Below are 18,720 nucleotides of genomic sequence, written 5' to 3' on the forward strand. Positions count from 1 at the left end.
TGAGAGTCCGCCTGCCGATGCAGGGGACACAGGTTCGTGCCCCGGTCTGGGAAGGTCCCACATGCCGCGGAGCGGCTGGGCCCGTGAGCCATGGCCGCTGAGCCTGCGCGTCCGGAGCCTGTGCTCCGCAACGGGAGAGGCCACAGCAGTGAGAGGCCCGCGTACAGAAAAAAAAAAAAAAAAAAAAAAAAAAACTGCTCCTAGCATTTCTGTTATTAAGCTCTTTTAGGTGGAAAATGATGCCCGCATTATTCTGTAGTCCAGCAATATGAAAATTTGGAACCTTAAGAAATGCTGATAACGATAAACTAATCATTCTAGGCATACCCTAATGGACATGCGAGTATTTTATTTTGAGTCACCTTTATTAAAAAGTTTTTATACTGTCTCCAGTTCAAGGTAATAAATTGAGCACAAGAACTTACCTCGCATCTCATAAGAGACCTCGCTAAAAAAGACGATGAAAGTAATTGAAAAGTAATGGTGAGGTGAAAGTAAGATGGGCTGTTAGTGAATCTTCCAACAAATCTATGGAACATCAAAATCAAATGGGGCTTCCCTGGTGGCGCAGTGGTTGAGAGTCCGCCTGCCGATGCGGGGGACGCGGGTTCGTGCCCCGGTCGGGGAGGATCCCACGTGCCGCAGAGCGGCTGCGCCCGTGAGCCATGGCCGCTGAGCCTGTGCTCCGCAGCGGGAGAGGCCACGGCAGTGAGAGGCCCGCGTACCGCAAAAAAAAAAAAAAAAAAGAAATCAAATGACATTGTTGAAGGATGAATCAGCAAAGGAAGCCACAGCTTAGAAAAGATGTTATGGGGACAATGGTAGAAAAAGGAGCTGATCACTCGAGTAGGAACAGAGAGAGACTTTAGAACAGGATTGGTAACTCTGGCCCATGGACCAAATCTAGTCCACTGTCTTGTTTTATAAACATATTTTGTATCAGAACACAGCTACTGGGCTTTCCTGGTGGCGCAGTGGTTGAGAGTCCGCCTGCCGATGTGGGGGACACGGGTTCGTGCCCCAGTCCGGGAAGATCCCACATGCCGCAGAGCGGCTGCGCCCATGAGCCATGGCTGCTGAGCCTGCACGTCCGGAGCCTGTGCTCCGCAACAGGAGAGGCCACAGCAGTGAGAGGCCCACGTACAGAAAAAAAAAAAAAAGAACACAGCTACATCTATTCATTTACGGATTTTCTTTGGATGCTTTCACGTTATAATGCCAGAGGTAAGTAGTTGTGACTAAGACCATCTGGCCTTCAAAATCTGAAATATTTCCTGTTTGGCCTTTTACAGAAAAAGTTTGCTGACCCCTGCTCTAGACTCAGAAATGGAATGTTGCATAGATGACAAGAGAGAAAAATAATAGGATTTAAAAGAAAGGTGAAGCGAAGGTGGTATGGTGTTAAAGGTCCATCTCACCTTCTATCTCCCACCTTCTCATGTCAGGAAAGAGTAAAATCCTACCCAGGACTGAAAGAGGGAAAGTCAGCTCCAACTGAAAAGGAAAAGAGCACTTTGCCATTCTTCAGCCTCTGAAAGCAAGCAGAAAGCCAGCTTCAAAGTTAACAGAAAACACTGTTTCACTCACGATCACAGAGCCGTTGTAAAATGCTATCACAACTCCCTCTTTGACTGACTACCGCTTTCTTATCAATGATACTCTGGACCCATTTGGCAATTTTCATTTATCACTGGGGATATTGAATTGCGAAGCCTTCTTCACCTTAGGACAGACCCAGTGCCTAGTTAATCCCATTTCTTCTAAACCTGCTTCAGAAAGAGCAACCAATTCTGAATTGACTACTATGCCCCTTAGTTCCTCTTCAGAGCCCTTCAGTGGAAAAACAGACCTTACAAAAGATACTTCCCTCCTGCCTATGGGCCAGCAGAATTCCTCTGGAGTGCACTCCCTGGCTGTGAATCAACAAATCTTATTTTATCAGATCATGGACTTGTTCCTGGGCATCTGATTAGGTGTTTTGTTTTGTTTTGTTTTGTTTTGTTTTGCGTTACGCGGGCCTCTCACTGCTGTGGCCTCTCCCGCTGCGGAGCACAGGCTCCGGACGCGCAGGCTCAGCGGCCATGGCTCACTGGCCCAGCTGCTCCGCGGCACGAACCCACGTCCCCTGCATCGGCAGGCGGACCCCCAACCACTGCGCCAGCAGGGAAGCCCCTGATTAGGTTTTAACACTTATTCAATGTAATATTCCGAAAGGTAAGAGCATGACTCTCATATAATTACAAAATGAACACATGTCAAATATGTTAAGCTCAGTTAATGAGGGAACTAACAAAGTTATAGGGAGGCAATTTAATAGAAATCATGGTAGGGTAGGCGTGCTAGGTTAGAAACACAGCTGCTTAATGTCCATCCGGAACACAAACTATAATCTCTAGGATTATCTGTTCTACTAGACAGAAATTATTTGTATCTCTACTGAACAAAAATCTAAAGATTAACCTCTGCGCCCAAGAATTGTAAAATAGCACAGACAATAAAATATAAATCCCAGGAGTGCACTAAAAGCATACTTAACAATCTTCTCTGCTTTTTATAAATATCAGATAATTTCTCTGATTGTGCAGATCACAGTGAGCATAGATTATCTCCCTCTCCCAGGCAAAATATAAGTAGTTTTTAATTTTTGTTAATAAACTAGAAAAATTGGGGAGAATGAAGGAATCTAGTTTGCTACCGACATCCCAGAGTCAGCCCCACTCAGACTTCCTGGTGTTTGTGAGGCTTAACCCATAACGGTTGGATCTTGCCTGCTAACCCTAAAGAAAGTTGATTGACAAGTGATAAACTGCCCATATCAGTATCCTCATCTCCTTTCCTAAAGATAAATAAATTACCAGGCCTCACCAAATAGTTCAAGAAAGCCTTCAGAATAAAAAAGAAATATAGGTAAAATAAATAAATAAATATTTTTCTTAGGAGGAAATATCTAACCTTAAGAAACAAAATTTGTACTCTCAGAGATATTCAAAAAGATCCTGCACCCTAAAGTAAGAACAGGATACTAAGAAAAAGGGAAATAAAAATAAAAAGAGCTCTTGGACATTTAAAATACATTGCCAAGACAGGATTCAAAAGAAAATTTGAAGAAAAAGATAAGAAATATCCAAGAACGTAAACAAAAATTCAAAGAATGAATTTATTTTGCCTACCCCCATTGGCAGATGCCTTTTTATGAAAAAAAATAATAATCCAACATCAATTGGTGATTTGGGGGTCATATCCTTGAAGTGTTTGCAAATGGGTATTTTGTCAACTTAAGTACCTAAAATACATAGAATTGTATTGTGTATTTGGAAATTGCTAAGAGTAGATCTTAAAACTTCTTATCACAAGGAAAAAAATTGTAATTAAAATACATACACACGTACATACATACGTACCTAGCAAGTCAATAACAAGTGTTGATTACTTACTCCTTATATAAGTTCTGCACAAGTTGCTGTGTGTTTGTGTGTTGGGGGGGCGGGGTTGGGGGGGGTGTTAAATAATAAAAATTATAAAGCATTAGAAACCTCTAAACATAACCATAATTTGTGATCTATGTCGCTCAGCTCCGTACAGAAATCTCTTTTTTAAACCAAAAAGAATCCATTCCAGACAAGTTAAGACAAAATTATTCCCTACTCTTGCCTTAAGTTTCACTGTGACTAGTCTTCTTCTAAGCACTTGGAAGAGCACACAGTGATCATGAGACACAGACAGTGATGCTCTCTGGTCCTCAGGGTCTCTGGCAATGATGAAAGATAAATCTTTAAATAAATGAGCTGTGACATGTATTGCAGGGAGTCCGTCTTACTTGTCGTGCACATAGCCTCTCTCTTTCCCTCAAAAAGAACAAGAAGTCAGTGCGTGAAGATATTTTTCTCCAACACCATTGATGTTTCTGAAAAGCCTTTCATGGACGGGGACATGGTATAAAATTGATACTAGACAATAACACCCAGTGAAATGTCATCATTGCTAGATGAAGCTGAGGGCTCACAAACATGTCTAATGGATGGATACCCAAGGCTCTTCTGCACTCTTAGAACTCATACAAAGGGTGCTTAATTAGCATGTCTGGGTTATAGATCTCTTAATCACCATTATTCACAGGTTAAATTAAAATTAACACTATGTAATTGCTCATCTGCCGAAAGAGCACAGCTGTAACCAACAAAAAAGAATAAAAACAGTCAAAAGAACGGAAATGGATGGCTTGGGAATTCGTTGCTCATGTTTCTGGGTTTCCATCATCCTGTCTCTGACACCCTTCTTTTTTTAAATATTTTATCTTTTTGTCTTTCAATTTTTTATACAATGTTTAAAGGTTACTTTCCATTTGCAGTTACTCCAAAATATTTGCTGTATTCCCTGTGCTGTACAATACATCCTTGTAGCCTATGTTACACCCAATAGTTTGTATCTCCCTGCTCTTTCCACTGGTAACCGCTACTTTGTTCTCTATATCTGTGAATCTGCTGCTTTTTTGTTATATTCACTAGTTTGTAGTGTTTTTTTAGTTTCCACATATAAGTGATATCATACAGTATTTTTCTCTGAGTTATTTCACTTAGCATAATGCCCTCCAACACCCTTCTTATTGTTACCGAGTCCAAGCTCGCTCTGCTCACAGCACCACAAGCCAATAAATCGGAGACAGAGTGCTGAGGCAAGGAATACAACTTTATTCGGAAAGCCAGCAGACCGAGAAGACGGCAGACTAAAGTCTCAAAATAACCATCTTATCGGGGTTTGGATGCCAGTTTCTTTTATAGCACAGAGACAGGAAGGAGATGAGGAAGTAAAGTAAAGAGGACCTAAGTTTTACAAATATCCCCTGGAATGGCCAGCCTCAGGGAGGGGATGTGCTAATTTCTTCTTCCTTGCAGCCATCCACAGGCGACAGGGTCTGGATGTTTCCCTGAACAAAGGCATTTTGGTTTAACATTCAGGCAGAGGGGCAGGGCTCCCCAAGGCAGATCATTGTGTATAGACAATATCCTTTTAGTGAACAAAAGCAACAGGAAGCAAAGGTTAAAGTAAAAGAAACAGATCCAACACATTGTCAGATTTGATTCTTCCTTGTAACATTATTGCTTTTCTTCAGTGGGTTCATGGCTATTTTTTTCCTTTTCTTAGTATGTGGCAACTGCAGCTGTATCTTCCTTTTGAAGAAAGTCACAAAAGGAGGTTCTGGGAACTTGCTAATCACTCTATCACTAGAGTGAATATTTACTGGCCCTCAGCGTTTCTCTACCAAAATCAATCCAAAGAAGGACCAAAGCCAACTTTTATTATTTTTGTTTCCTGAGTGCATTACATTAATTTTAAATATTACTAAATTTGGAAATAAAAGACAGATGCAGACAAAATCATCCCTTGAGGACTTAAGATTTAAATAGTAATTTATGTGATAAATTTTGGACCATTACAATTTGATGCCTAATACTTTGGGGTCAGATAATTCTCTGAGAAACTAATGAAAAGCAATGAACCCTTAACCCAAAGTCACTAGGAAAACTCACATAAAATTCTATTGTATACATAAATTCAGTAGGTTTACATACCCACTAAAACCAATTGATTAAACAGTTAAAAGTACTTGGTTAAAACAAAATGTCTTCTGTGACTGAAATAACAGGCACAGATTCTTCAGTGTGATTATACTAGTTAAGTGAAAAGAGCTGAATATCTTAGCAAAACAGTTTATACTAAAGAAAATTTAGAGTTTTAGGATTCAGTTCCTGAAATTTGTTTTCCACAATTTAGCTTCCCAGATAATTATTCAGTTGTTTGTTTGTTTTTTCTTTTTCTTTACAATGTAAACTGTTTGGCTGTTCACAATCTAAGAAAAAAATACCAATTCTTTTAATTAAATCTGTCATCCTCCAGGCTCCTTGCCATACACACATTCTCCCAAAGCAAAACACAAAGTGCTCACAGTACGAGTTCATGTGATTCCCTTCACCCAAATCCATGTCTTCTTTTTCCTTCCTGATTAACAGCAAATTTCATAGGTTGTACAAATAAACTAATTAATTAACAAAAAATAATTTTTAAATGTTTTCAGTTGCCATATACCGAAAATAAAAACTCAACAAACTGAAGTGATGACATAAGGTTTTTGTATCTACCACTCTGGTGGATTGGCTGTTACTTTGGCGGATAAGCCAGAGCTAGTTTTACTCCTGTTTTGTGAATCTCTTGATGTGAAAAATAGTATTAGCCTATAAAAATTGAATCTTATTTAGATGCACGTAACTCGCACATTTAGATACACATTTAATAACTTGCTTTCCTGTAAAAGAATAGTTGAAATCAGGACTGTTTCAGAGAATCCCATATTTGTTCCCTATTACTAGGAATCCCATAAACCACTGTCTCTCATCCAGGCTGCACTCTCAGAAATTCTGTTGTTAGTTTGAGCTGTAGTCTGGGCATCAAGATTTTTTAAAGCTCTCCAGTTGAATCTAATATGAAGCAAAGTTTGAGAACGACTGATATAAATAATGTTATTTTAAATGAGAATATACTGAGTTTATCTTATAGCTGATCTATCTAGAGCTGGCATTTTTCCTCATTACTATATGGTAATTTAAACCAGTGTTTCCCATCCTTCTGGTAACAAGGCATACATAGATATTTGTGTGGCTCACTGGGGGTAAACAGAGAAAGTTATTGGTAGCAGAAGTAACCAGCCTGGAAACCTCAGCTGCCCCAGTTGGAGCTAGACTCCTCCAGGGTCGCAGAGGGTCAGAGGTCAGCATTGAGACATTCCAGTAACCCATTCTGTGCAATTCAAAGATTGAGACCCTTGGTCTTAATTACACTAAAATGTAGAGTTGATGAACAAGAAAGAAAAAACAATAAATTAAAGCTATTTACTTTGATTTTTCCAATTTTCTTAGAGGCTAGCTCAGTTTGGGGCTCATTTAGGAGCAGGTTTTCTAGACTGGAATGGGCCTCTGAGTACTTAGGCAATCTCTGGGGATTTCTGGTGGGACACCTGACACAAATTCATCATCCCTTCTGAATTTATGGAAGAAGTAACCCACTTTTTTCTCAAATCCAGTCATTCCAGTGAAAGTCTCACCAACATTATTCTAAGCCTTATTTTTCAAGGCTAGACAAGGTTAGGAATTGTCATTTCCTTTATCTTACCTTAGTCATTACTGGGAGAAAAGTATGGAGAATTAATAATCACCAGCTCCTGAACCTAATAATAATGGATTTAGAAGCTATAAAACCATAGCATATGAGCAAAGAATAAAAGTTGATTTTTATTAAAACTCCATCTTTTTAATAGGAACAAGGAACACATAGCATGTGGGATGGGAATATAAAATAAGAAGAGGCTGATTATAATTATGCTTAATTAAAATGCGTACATGTGGGACTATGACAAAGCAAAGCATGTTTGGCTTCAGTTATTTTTGCTTAAAACAGGTAGGATGAAATGTAACTTTCAGAGTCTGAAATTAAATCATTGTAGAGGGGTTTTATTGAAGTAAATTTCATATTTTAAAACTTGCAGGTGGAAAAAATTTTAAATATGCAATAACAATGTTCACAGGTTTTACTTGGGAAGTGATTTCAAAATCAAATTTCAGAGTTTAGGAGGAATAATTTGTAAGGACCTTTTCTCCCAAAACATTTATGAAGCATCGTCTATGGGCAGCACACATTTTCTACTGATAGTGAAAGCTTAATTCAAGACGAAGATGTATTAATAGAAGGAGGAAGAGGGGGATGGAAGTGTTGACTGAGAAAAATGCACAACCTAAAAGTTGAGAATTATGTTTTATTTGGTGGACCTTCTGAGGACTTCAAGCCTGGGAGACAGGCGCTCAGATAGCTTTGAGGGACTGCTCCAAAGAGGCAAGGTGGGGAGCCAAGATATACAGGAGTTTGTGCAACAAAGACTGGGTAGTCGGAACATCAAAAGATTACTGTTAATTAAAGAAAACCAGACATCTCAAGTTAAGGAATTTAGCACTTTTCCATGTATGGGAAGATGCAAGAGTCTGGGCTCGCTGAAATCATTCCTTTGATGTGCACCTCAGCTTTCTGGGGCCAGTATCCTGTGCTTTCTCATCCTGTGTCTCTTCAGAGGTGGCTGTAGGAGTTGACTGCTAGATGGCAGGCATCCTGTTTCATCCTGAGTTGGGGAGGCTGTAATGTGGTGGCTTGATGGCTGCAACATCCTTTGTTTGCTGATACAGCAGGCAACATTTCTCCTTCACAATAAGAAGGAAGAGAAAGAGGAATAGGGAAAGAAAGCATGTTGAAAATTATTTACTTGCCTCACTACAAAGAATACCATAGACGTTAATACCTTCACACTCTGGACAAAGTTCTAACTCTGTGAGACTTCATTTACAAAGTGTCTATAAGAGTTTCAACTGAGAAAATTATGAAAAATGGTATGATGCGTGTTAGACAACTTAAACAATGGGCACATAGTAGGTCTGTGATTGAATACCCTCAACACCTCTATCTTGGTGTGTTTAAAGCAGAATTCAGGTTTTCTCCTTACTCTAAAGCAACCTCCTCTTTTGAATCTCCTATTTCTATTCCACCTGCCCAATATTTCTCAGAGGTGTGAATCTCTTTCACTTCTCACCACCAGCTTATTAGGACTTTGGTTCTTCACACTGTAGCTGTTGTAATGTATCCTTAACTGATATTTTTTCTTTCATGTAACCATATTTGGAAATAGAATGGTTGCAGATGTAATCAGTTAAGAAGAGGTCATGCTGGGGTAGTGTGGTTCCTTGATCCAATAGGAATGGTGTCTTTATAAGAAGAGGGAAATTTGGACACAGAGACAGAGACACACAGAATGGGGAATGCTGTACGAAGACACAGAAACAGAGGCAAGATGGGATATAAAGATGAGGCAGAGATTGGAGGTCTGCTGCCACAGACCGAGGAACCTGGGCTGACCAGAAGCTAGAAGAGACGAGGAAGGATCCCCACTAGAGGCTTCAAAGGGAGCATGACCCTGTCAGCACCTTAATTTCTGAATCCTAGCTCCAGAATTACGAGAGAATACATTTCTATCTTTTTTTAAGCCACCCAGTTTGTGGTATTTTGTTACAGTAGCCCTAGAAAACTATTGGGTTGGCCAAAAAGTGCATTTGGGTGTTTCTGTAATATCGCACGAAAAACCCAAATGAACTTTTTGGCCAGCCCAACATTACACCCTCTAACAGTTTTTGTAGAGTGCAGCCAACTACATATTTTAAGGGTCTGTAATGAGTGTACCTAAGCAGTATAAGCAATGGACCATGAAGGCTCTTGCACATCCCCTTGGCCCACCTTCCATGGCCCCCCAGCCAGCTACTGCCATTGAAACCAGCTGCATTCTGGTGTACCCTACAACACCTTGTGCTGCACATCCCTTACTTTCCATCCTGGGCTATTTGGTTGCTCACCATGGGGAACTGAAGGTGCCCAATGTTCTGTATGGTGTACCTGGAGGTGCAAGGGAGTCAACACTCCTCTGGGCAACCTTTGACTATTGGGAGATGGGAGCCAGTGGCTAACATTCCCCACTTCCATATCCAGGGTAGACAATTCTGATGTGCTTCAACACATTCTTCCGAGGGCCCACGGTGGTAACTAGGTTAATAATGCATCCTTGAATTGCCTTTCTCTCCTTCCTGTTTCTCTCTTTGTTATCCTATTCTAGTTTCCCAGGATCTTTTCTCAAAGTAAATTACCAACAAGCAAGCAGTCTTTGTTGTCAGAAAGAACCCAAGGAAAGAGAGCTGTGAAGTTTTCCCAAAAAATTTGTGCCTGCTATTTTTTATTACTGTAATACAAGGACCCAACATAATACCTTGCACATAGTAGGCATTCAGTAAGTATATATTTATTGAATGAACAAATGTACAATGCTGATCCATTTATCATTACACGTTATGCATATATCAATACATTATAGTTGACTGTATATATAACTAAAATAATATCTTGATAGCGATTCAGGCTGCATTTCTTTGCCTTGTCTACATATTTTGAGAAACATTGTTTAAAAAATTAAGATAACCTGTGTATCTGGAAAATTGATGATTTATAATTCTAATAACATTATTAAAAATAACATCAGGTTAGGGTTCGTTCAATGTCTGATACCAAATCTACTGACCCATATGCACCTGGACCAACCCTTCTGCCATGTAGAGGTGTCTTCCTCCCTATCTCAGGAAAATCATTCTTGCCACCATAAGAGTGTACTTATCTCCTACCATGCTAATCTTTTCTTCTCCTCTCCCACCTTTTCCACTCCACTTCCTGGATTGCAGTGGCCTTATTCTCCTTTCATGTCTGCAAATGTGTCAAGCTCTTTCCTCCTCTCAGCCTTTATAACTATTCTTCCTTTGCCAGAAATATCCTTCCCCTTGCTCCTTTCTCATTCAGAGCTTAGCTTACGTGTCAACAATTGAGAGAAGCCTTCTGTGGCCACCATTTCAAAGTATCCATCTTAAACCTCCACAATCAGTTCATCTCTTTGATTTTAATTCCTAAATCAACTTTTTCTATTTCCCTTTTTCTTGACTACCCTTACCCTAGCCAAAGTGGGACAAGTTACTATTACTTCTTTCCTTAACTACTATGAAAATTCTCTTAAAAATTATCCCCTTGGGAAGGTTATCTAAAAAATATTTACAGTTTCTACTAGACAGACATCAACTGATAAGAGCAGATGCTGGCTATAGCGCTGGAATAGCATTCTGGAAGCCCACTGCTATACCAGGTACTAATTCTTTGGTTGCTTGATTCTGGCGTAGAGTCAGGACTACCTAAATGGCAGGAAGACACTTGGACACAGGGTAGCAACTACTTCTAACAAGAATGAAATTACATCATTGTTTTAACAATATGTATGGTTGCACTTTTGCAAACTGATGCATACTGGTTCATACTGGTTGGTAAGCTATTTGCCCAATCCTTCACATCTAAACAAAAGGGACCTTTAATAAACACACGCGTGCACGTGCACACACACATACACCCACACTCCAAATTCTACAGTGACTGCCCAGTTCTTAAACATAGCCCAGAGTTCCTAGATATCTGACCCTTGATTACCTCTTCAATATCATATTGCATCATGATCCCACTGACTGTCCCCAATAGAGGCAAACAGGAAACTGAACATAGCATGCATTCATATCCCAGAATGTGTACAAGACCCCAACAGAAAATAATTTGCGTTGATGACCAGCTCAAAGGATAAAATTGCAAAGCAAATGAAAACTTAAGTGCCATGTGACATAGTCACAAATGAGTGGCTGTAGATAATAAGTTAACCTGAAACTATATGTTTGTAAATAGTAGAAAGGCAATTTGGGAAATATACTAGAAGTCCATAAAATATAAATACCTCTGACTCTGCAATTTCAATCCTAGAAATTCACCTTAGAGAAAGAGAAATACACAATTTTTTACACAAGGATGTTAATTGCAATATTATTTATAATAAAGTCACAAAGCTTCTAGCAATAGATGATTAGTAAAATAAAATATGATTCAACTAGCAGTAGACAGCCATTAAAAATGTTTGAGAAGTGTATTTAAAAGCATATATTATCAAGTGAAAAAATCAAGTTATACAGTAGAAATGTGCAGTGTGATTCCAATTTAGATAGAGTCAGACTAAGTGGTTAAGTTAGGTGATGGGATCACAAATAATTTTCTTCTTGTCTGTGTTTTTCTGTATTTTCTAAATGTGCTTCAGAATACTGGAATTACCTTTATGACAGGTGGGAAAGCCAATACATTTTATTAACAAAATAGTAGTGCATTATTTTTGAAAGGAGTGTACCAACATGCTTTGCTGATATTGTGATCTCTTGTGAAAAGCAGACCTGTAAATGTCTGTAATGCATAGATGGTAAAAGAGATTTTGCTGAACAGAGTCAATACCATTTTCTGGGCTTCTGTTTTTTTCTGTGACTTTTAAGATGCTTTAAGATGATGCAACAGACTTTTTTCTAAGACCCAAGAGCAATTTTTCTTGGAGATGGATTTATGCAAATAACTTTTACTTACTGAAAGATTGAAATAGAATCAAAACTTATAAAACCAGGCAAGATGAAGGGGAAAAAAGGATCAAAGAGTCCTGCTCTAATTTCTCAAAAGAGTACTGTGTTCCCTCCTAGCTTATCTCCATTTAAAAGACCTATGTGCTTAGCTTCTCAAAGACTTTTTGAATTTGGTATAAACTAAAGAGGTGTGAGATGACATCTGAGAATAATGTCGAGCTAAGAAAGCTTCTATTATTCACAGGGCCAAAATTTTTAAGCCCGTTTTGTAAAATAAAGCTGGAGCATTATGGGTCAAGGAAAATTGAATCCAAACTCCTTGCTCATTTATTTTATTTTGAATGTCAATTGATTAGAAGTTCATTCTAGCTGATAAAACTTCAGTAGTGAATGTGTGAGGAAAGCTTGTCAGAAGTTGTCAGTGGGGCTTCCCTGGTGGTGCAGTGGTTGAGAGTCTACCGGCCGATGCAGGGGACACGGGTTCGTGCCCTGGTCTGGGAAGATCCCACATGCCGCTGAGCGGCTGGGCCTGTGAGCCATGGCCGCTGAGCCTGCGCGTCTGGGGCCTGTGCTCCACAACGGGAGAGGCCACAAAGTTGTCACTGTACCATTTGGTTATTCAAATTGAATCAACTTTCACTTAAAATTATTTCTTATTATTTAAGTGTGTTCTTCTGATTAAGAAAAATTACAACTTCAATTTGTAAGTCTCTTAAAATTTCTCAGTCTTTTATTCCAACATGACAAAATCTCCTTTTTTTCAGGTGAAAGGAATTACTGATAACCTTCAATATATTTTGTTTCCTATTTTTTTCCATCTTCATTGCCGTCTTTTATGCATTGCTTCCATTATCTCATTTGTCTTGTTACAAAGAACATTTTGTCCTCCGATATGTCCTGCTAGATGATTCTTCTAGAACCTCAGTTTTATCTTATTATCTCTCGCTCTTACATCAACAATGGCAACTTGTTGACTAAGAACTCACATTGACACACTCAGTGTAGCATTAATGTCCCTCCGTGAGGCTATGTTATCAACCCAAATCCACATAAACTGCTTCCCGATAGATATTCTCTAAGCCTGGCCGATTTGCTGCATGGCATGTTAATATTCTTTCTGAGGCTGTTCTTTCCTCCTGTGCTTGATCAAGTTAATATCTTATCTCAATTCTTTTAAATCCTTTGACAATCACTTCTAGTTTTCTCACTATTTCAGCACCTGATTTAATTATCTCGAATAATTATCTGATTATCTAGTACCTATAAAGTATAGGTGTTGCTCCAATAAAATTACAAGCTTTTTGTTGATTGAGATTGTATCTTAAAACTTGTTTATCTCACTTAAATATTAGAATAAAGTGGAGCATCTATGAATTGGGCTTAACAAACTTTGGAGAACTGAATTATATTACCTTTCATTATATTATTCAGAATGCGATTACTAGTTTTAGAACTGCTTCTAAAGGCATGAATGTAGCCAATTACCCATAAATGTGTGTGAATGGAGTGGTTTGGAGATAGGAAGGGACGTTTAAGCTCATCCGTTTCTTCAACAAATTGTCATTGTACACCTCTTGTTTATCAGGCAGTGGGTAGACATTGATAAATAAAATTCGGGGCCAAAAAGTTTATGGAACTTACAATCAAATTTGAGATAAAAGATACTATGTAAGTTATTAGACACATAGACATGTTACTTATAAACTGTTTTGAATGCTCTGACATTAACAAAGTGCAGTGATGGAGAAAAGTGGATAGAGGGAAGGAAGAGCATGATTTAGACGAGCTAAAGGAAGGACCTTGCTAGAGGGTTGACATTTACCCTGGGATCCAGAAGAGGGGAGCCAGTCATATGGAGAGGGGGCTGGGACTTTTCAGGTTCTGGCAACAGTATGTGAAAAGGCTTGAAAGTAGGGACAAAAGAAAGAAATAATAGACTTTGAAGCATTAAAGAGAAGCCAGCAAGTTGAGGGCAGAGTAGCATGAGACAGGATGGAGATGTCAGGATTCCAGATCATGCAGGGCATCCTTGGCCATGTAAAAAAGACTGTGCATCTGATTTAAACCAAAATGTGCGTTGGTTTGTTCCTTAAGGTCAGCTTTACAGCTGTGTGGAAACAGATTAAAGAATACCCAATAGGACAAAATGTTTGTTTTTTATTTATTTTTTTTAGTGAAAACTATGTCATTCATTGAACTATATCACCTCGATAATGGAAAATCCTGATATCACCTAAAGTTAGATATTTTTAAATTTTACAACTGGTTATTAGACAATTGTCAGGTTTTCTTTTTAATGGTAGTTGTTTCATCACTCCTGGAGATACCTAACATTTTATTTTTTAGTAGTGATAAAAAAAAAATGCCTCTACTTCAGCTTCACTAAACTTCATTTTCATCAGCACGTTGAGGAAATGGTTTTCTGTCTCCGTCGTCTGTGACCAGGGAGGGCATTCTGAGATGTCTCTGTAGGATGCCTCACTTTGTATCTGGGTATAGGCAAACCCGCAACTGGAGTTTTCTGATGAAAGTATTCCTCAGTAATCTTTGATACTGTCAAGTTCAAAAGCATCTTTTTGCCTCTGTTTAACTAAAATTAAAACTAATTTGGCCCTTTCTCTGCAGAATCACCATGGTGGCTGGGACCCTGTACCCATATCTTGAAAACTGGAGGGCCTTCAAGGCCCTCATTGCCACTCAGTGCAGCAGGGCTCAGGTCTGCGTGCTCACCGCACCACCCCGCTTCCATTTTGGCCAAACCAAACACACCCCCGAATTTCTCCATAGATTTCCTGCTGGCAAGGTTCCAGCCTTTGAGGGTGACGATGGATTCTGTGTGTTCGAGAGCAATGCCATTGCCTACTATGCGAGCAACGAAGACTGCAGGGAAGTACTCCCAAAGCAGCAGCCCAGGTGGTGCAGGGGGTGAGCCTTGCTGATAGCAACATAGTTCCCCCAGCCAGAACCTGGGTGTTCCACACCCTTGAGCCTCATGCGCCGCAACAAGCAGACCACAGGGAATGCAAAGCAGGAGGTGAGGGGAATTCTGGGGCCGCTGGACGCTCACTTGAAGACAAGGACTTTTCTGGTGGGCGAACGTGTGATACTGGCTGACATCACAGTTGTCTGCACCCTGTTGTGGCTTTATAAACAGGTTCTGGAACCTTCTTTCTGCCAGGCCTTCCCTAATCCAAACCACTGGTTCCTCACCTGCATTAACCAGCCCCAGTTCCGGGCTGTCTTGGGGGAGGTGAAACTCTGTGAGAAAATGGCCCAATTTGATGCTAAAAAGTTTGCAGAGAGCCAGCCTAAAAAAGGACACCCCACAGAAAGAGAAAGCTTCTACGAGAAGAGAAGCAGAAGCCCCAGGCTGAGCGGAAAGAGAAGAAGACGGCTGCCCCTGCTACTGAGGAGGAGCTGTATGGACGTGCGCGGGCAGCGGCTGCTGAGCCGAAGGCCAAGGATCCCTTTGCTCCCCTGCCCAAGAGCACCTTGGCGTTGGATGAATTTAAGCGCAAGCACTCCAACGAGGACACACTCTCCGTGGCGCTGCCGTACTTTGGGGAGCACTTTGATAAAGATGGCTGGTGCCTGTGCTACGCCGAGGACCGCTTCCCTGAAGAGCTCACCCAGACCTTCGTGAACTGCAACCTCATCACTGCAGTGTCGCAGCGACTGGACAAACTGAGGAAGAATGCCTTTGCCAGTGTCATTCTCTTTGGAAGCAACAATAGCGGCTCCATTTCTGGAGTCTGGGTCTTCCGAGGCCAGGAGCTTGCCTTTGCGCTGAGTCCAGATTGGCAGGGGTACTACGAGTCATACACATGCTGGAAACTGGATCCCAGCAGCGAGGAGACTCAGACCGGTTCGAGAATACTCCTCCTGGGATGGGGCCTTCCAGCACGTGGGCAAAGCCTTCAACCCGGGCAAGATCTTCAAGGGAACATCTCTTGCCATCGCCTAGCTGCCCGCACCTGCCCTTCAGGGAGAATGGGGGTCATTAAAGGAAACTGAACATCGAACCGTTTCCTGCGCTGCCTCCTTTGTGGGTGATGGCTTCTTCAAAGGGGAGTAGATATGTTGAAGCAGGGTGTTGTCTATACCTGCAGGATCTCCCTGTGCAGGAGAGAAGTCTTCAAAAGAGCAGAAAGAGAGGCCTCTCCTCAGTTTTGATTTTTTTTTTTTTTAATTGCCTTGCCTCTCCTGTGATGACGGTCTTCTAGCCTAGCTGGGAAAGGTTGGATGTAGTTAGGAGGTGGTGACACGGGGCTTTGTAACTACCTAACTCCAGACCTTCCCTCATGAAGGGGGAGAATACCTGCTGACAGAGTGAGAGCACAGCATATGCAGAACGACTTAACACTACTTCCCTGCTTCCCGCAGCTGCCCTGTGAGCTGGGGCGGCCGCCGTATCCAAGAGTCATAGTTTCAACACTTCAGACAAAGAGGCACAGACTCCTTGGAACAGATACTGGCCTGTGGGCCCTAACCTGGCTGTGGATCGTCTCTGGGGTATCTCTACTTTCTCACGAGGAAGTGGGGTTCAGAGATTTAAGCAATTTGCCTGTGATCACACATCTTAGGTAGTGGAGGCAAGATTTTGAACCCAGTGGGTGTCACTGGAGCCTGTACCCTAAACACGCCCTAGCGCTTCCTGCAATGTAGAGCAGTCATAAATGTCCTTAAACAACCAAAAAAAAAAAAAAACCCCAAACTAATCTGAATCACGTCATCCTTACATTTAATTCAGTTAGTGTCTTTCCTCATCTATTACCTTAGCCTCAATTTGTCAGCTGATAATTTTTCTAAGCATCTCAAGGAGCTCAGAGTAAACTAATTGTGGTTCTGTGGAGCTGGACCTTTGGGAGGAAAGAAAAAGCTGGTATCTACATTCCCTAATCTGTAATATCCTTTCCAATTCACCATAGAAAATGGCCTAACTCAACCAAATTAGCAGAAAACATGTAGGAGTTTAGCTTACATGGCCCTTATGTGATTGCTGTCATAAAATCACGAAACGCATACAATTTTAAACTGATCTTGAAGTGAGATGAGTAGATGTTAAATAATACGCTATTTTCTCGCAATGTGTTTCAGTGACAAATTCCATTTTAAACAGTTACATGATTACAAGCTCTGAAATTAAATTTCATGATGAATAATTAAGCACCACTCTTCAGAGTCCCTGGGAGAAGCCACATTCTCTGCAGCACGTACACTTGGAATAATCGATTGGGAGTCAATTGGCAAAGTACTTCAGATTTAATTTGCAGTTCTGAAGGATCCTCCTTCAGCAGTTAGGGAGTCTGCTGCAGCCCCTGCTGTCCCATTTTGGTGGGGAAAAAAGCAGGATTTTATCTTGCTTTGGTACTGTTTCACACTATGGTATAAGGTTCCTCAGTTGATTCTGAAAGATACTCATACAAGAGAGTTCCTATTTATTTAAACATCTTTTAGAGTCACAGGTGGAAACAATGAAAAACATAATTTAAGAATTCTTGTTCACTGTTTTTTATTCTGGAATTCAGGGGTTAGTTGATGTGGGAGTGTTGTATAGAAAAAGGACCCATGGCCTTTCTTTTGAGGAAAAAAATCTAGATTTCAGCCACTTGGGATCTGGAGCAAATGGGCTAAATTCTCTGTGTCTCAGTGGCTTCATTTGTAAAATGGGTATAGTAATATTTCTCAAAGTTGTTGTGATGAGTAAATGATATTATAAATAAAAGACTCCTCACACAGTGCTTGGCCAGAGTAGACAATTTTCTCTAAGGATGAAGTCTAGATCATTCCTTACTCACAGACCAGAGAAAGTTTATAAGGATGGTATTCAATGCTATTTCCATTTTCAAAAAATTTTACCTGCCTTGAATATAGACAAGACGGGTATGAGTGAAACATCAGTCTCTCCCCACAATAATGCTGCTTCCTCAGCCCAATGTGGTCTGTCTGGGCTCTGCCACTGATGGAGAGCTGGATACTGGCAGTGTTGGTGAAAAGCAGGAGTCAGCAAACATTTTTTTGTAAAAGACCAGATGGTGGGCATCGACTTAACTCTGACAGTTTGTGTCCCATCGACTTAACTCTGCTGTTGTAGCGAGAAAGCAGCCATAGACAACATGTAAATAGATAAGTACACTGTTTTCCAATGAAACGTTATTTATGGACACTGAAATTTGAATTTACAATAATTTTCACTTTTCACAAAATGTTACTCTTCTTTTGATTTTTTCCAACCACTTAAAAATGTAAAAGTATTTTAAAAGGAGAGAGTTGTGTGGCTTCACTCTTGTCAAAGTAAGAGGCAAGGACATCCACAGAAAAATAGGGGATCAAGATCTGATGGGAAAGAGGTAGATGTTTTGGGATAAAACAGGAGTTTTAGAGTCAGAACTGGGTTTGAATCCTATTTTCTCCCTTCATTGGCTCTCTGACTCTAAACGCAAGGCTGCTGAACATCTGTCTCCCTCAGTGTTTTCATGTATAAAATGGTGATAAAAATACCTACCTGAGTGGGCTATTGTAAGGATTAAATAAATTCTATATGATGGTCCTTGTATACAGAAGGTACTTAATAAATGCCATTGTGACTAATCTTTTTCTTCCTATGTGGTAGGCAGAATAATGGCCCTCTAAAAATGTCCATGTCCTGATCATAGGAACCTGT

The 18,720-nt window shown here is 40.4% G+C and overlaps 1 pseudogene; it reads left to right on the forward strand.

The window, feature by feature from the left end:
- Positions 1 to 14,688: 14,688 nt before the first annotated feature.
- On the forward strand, positions 14,689 to 16,116 carry LOC132440273 (elongation factor 1-gamma pseudogene; annotated as a pseudogene).
- Positions 16,117 to 18,720: the final 2,604 nt, after the last annotated feature.

Source organism: Delphinus delphis, chromosome 17, assembly GCF_949987515.2.
Source record: "Delphinus delphis chromosome 17, mDelDel1.2, whole genome shotgun sequence".
Taxonomy (NCBI): domain Eukaryota; kingdom Metazoa; phylum Chordata; class Mammalia; order Artiodactyla; family Delphinidae; genus Delphinus; species Delphinus delphis.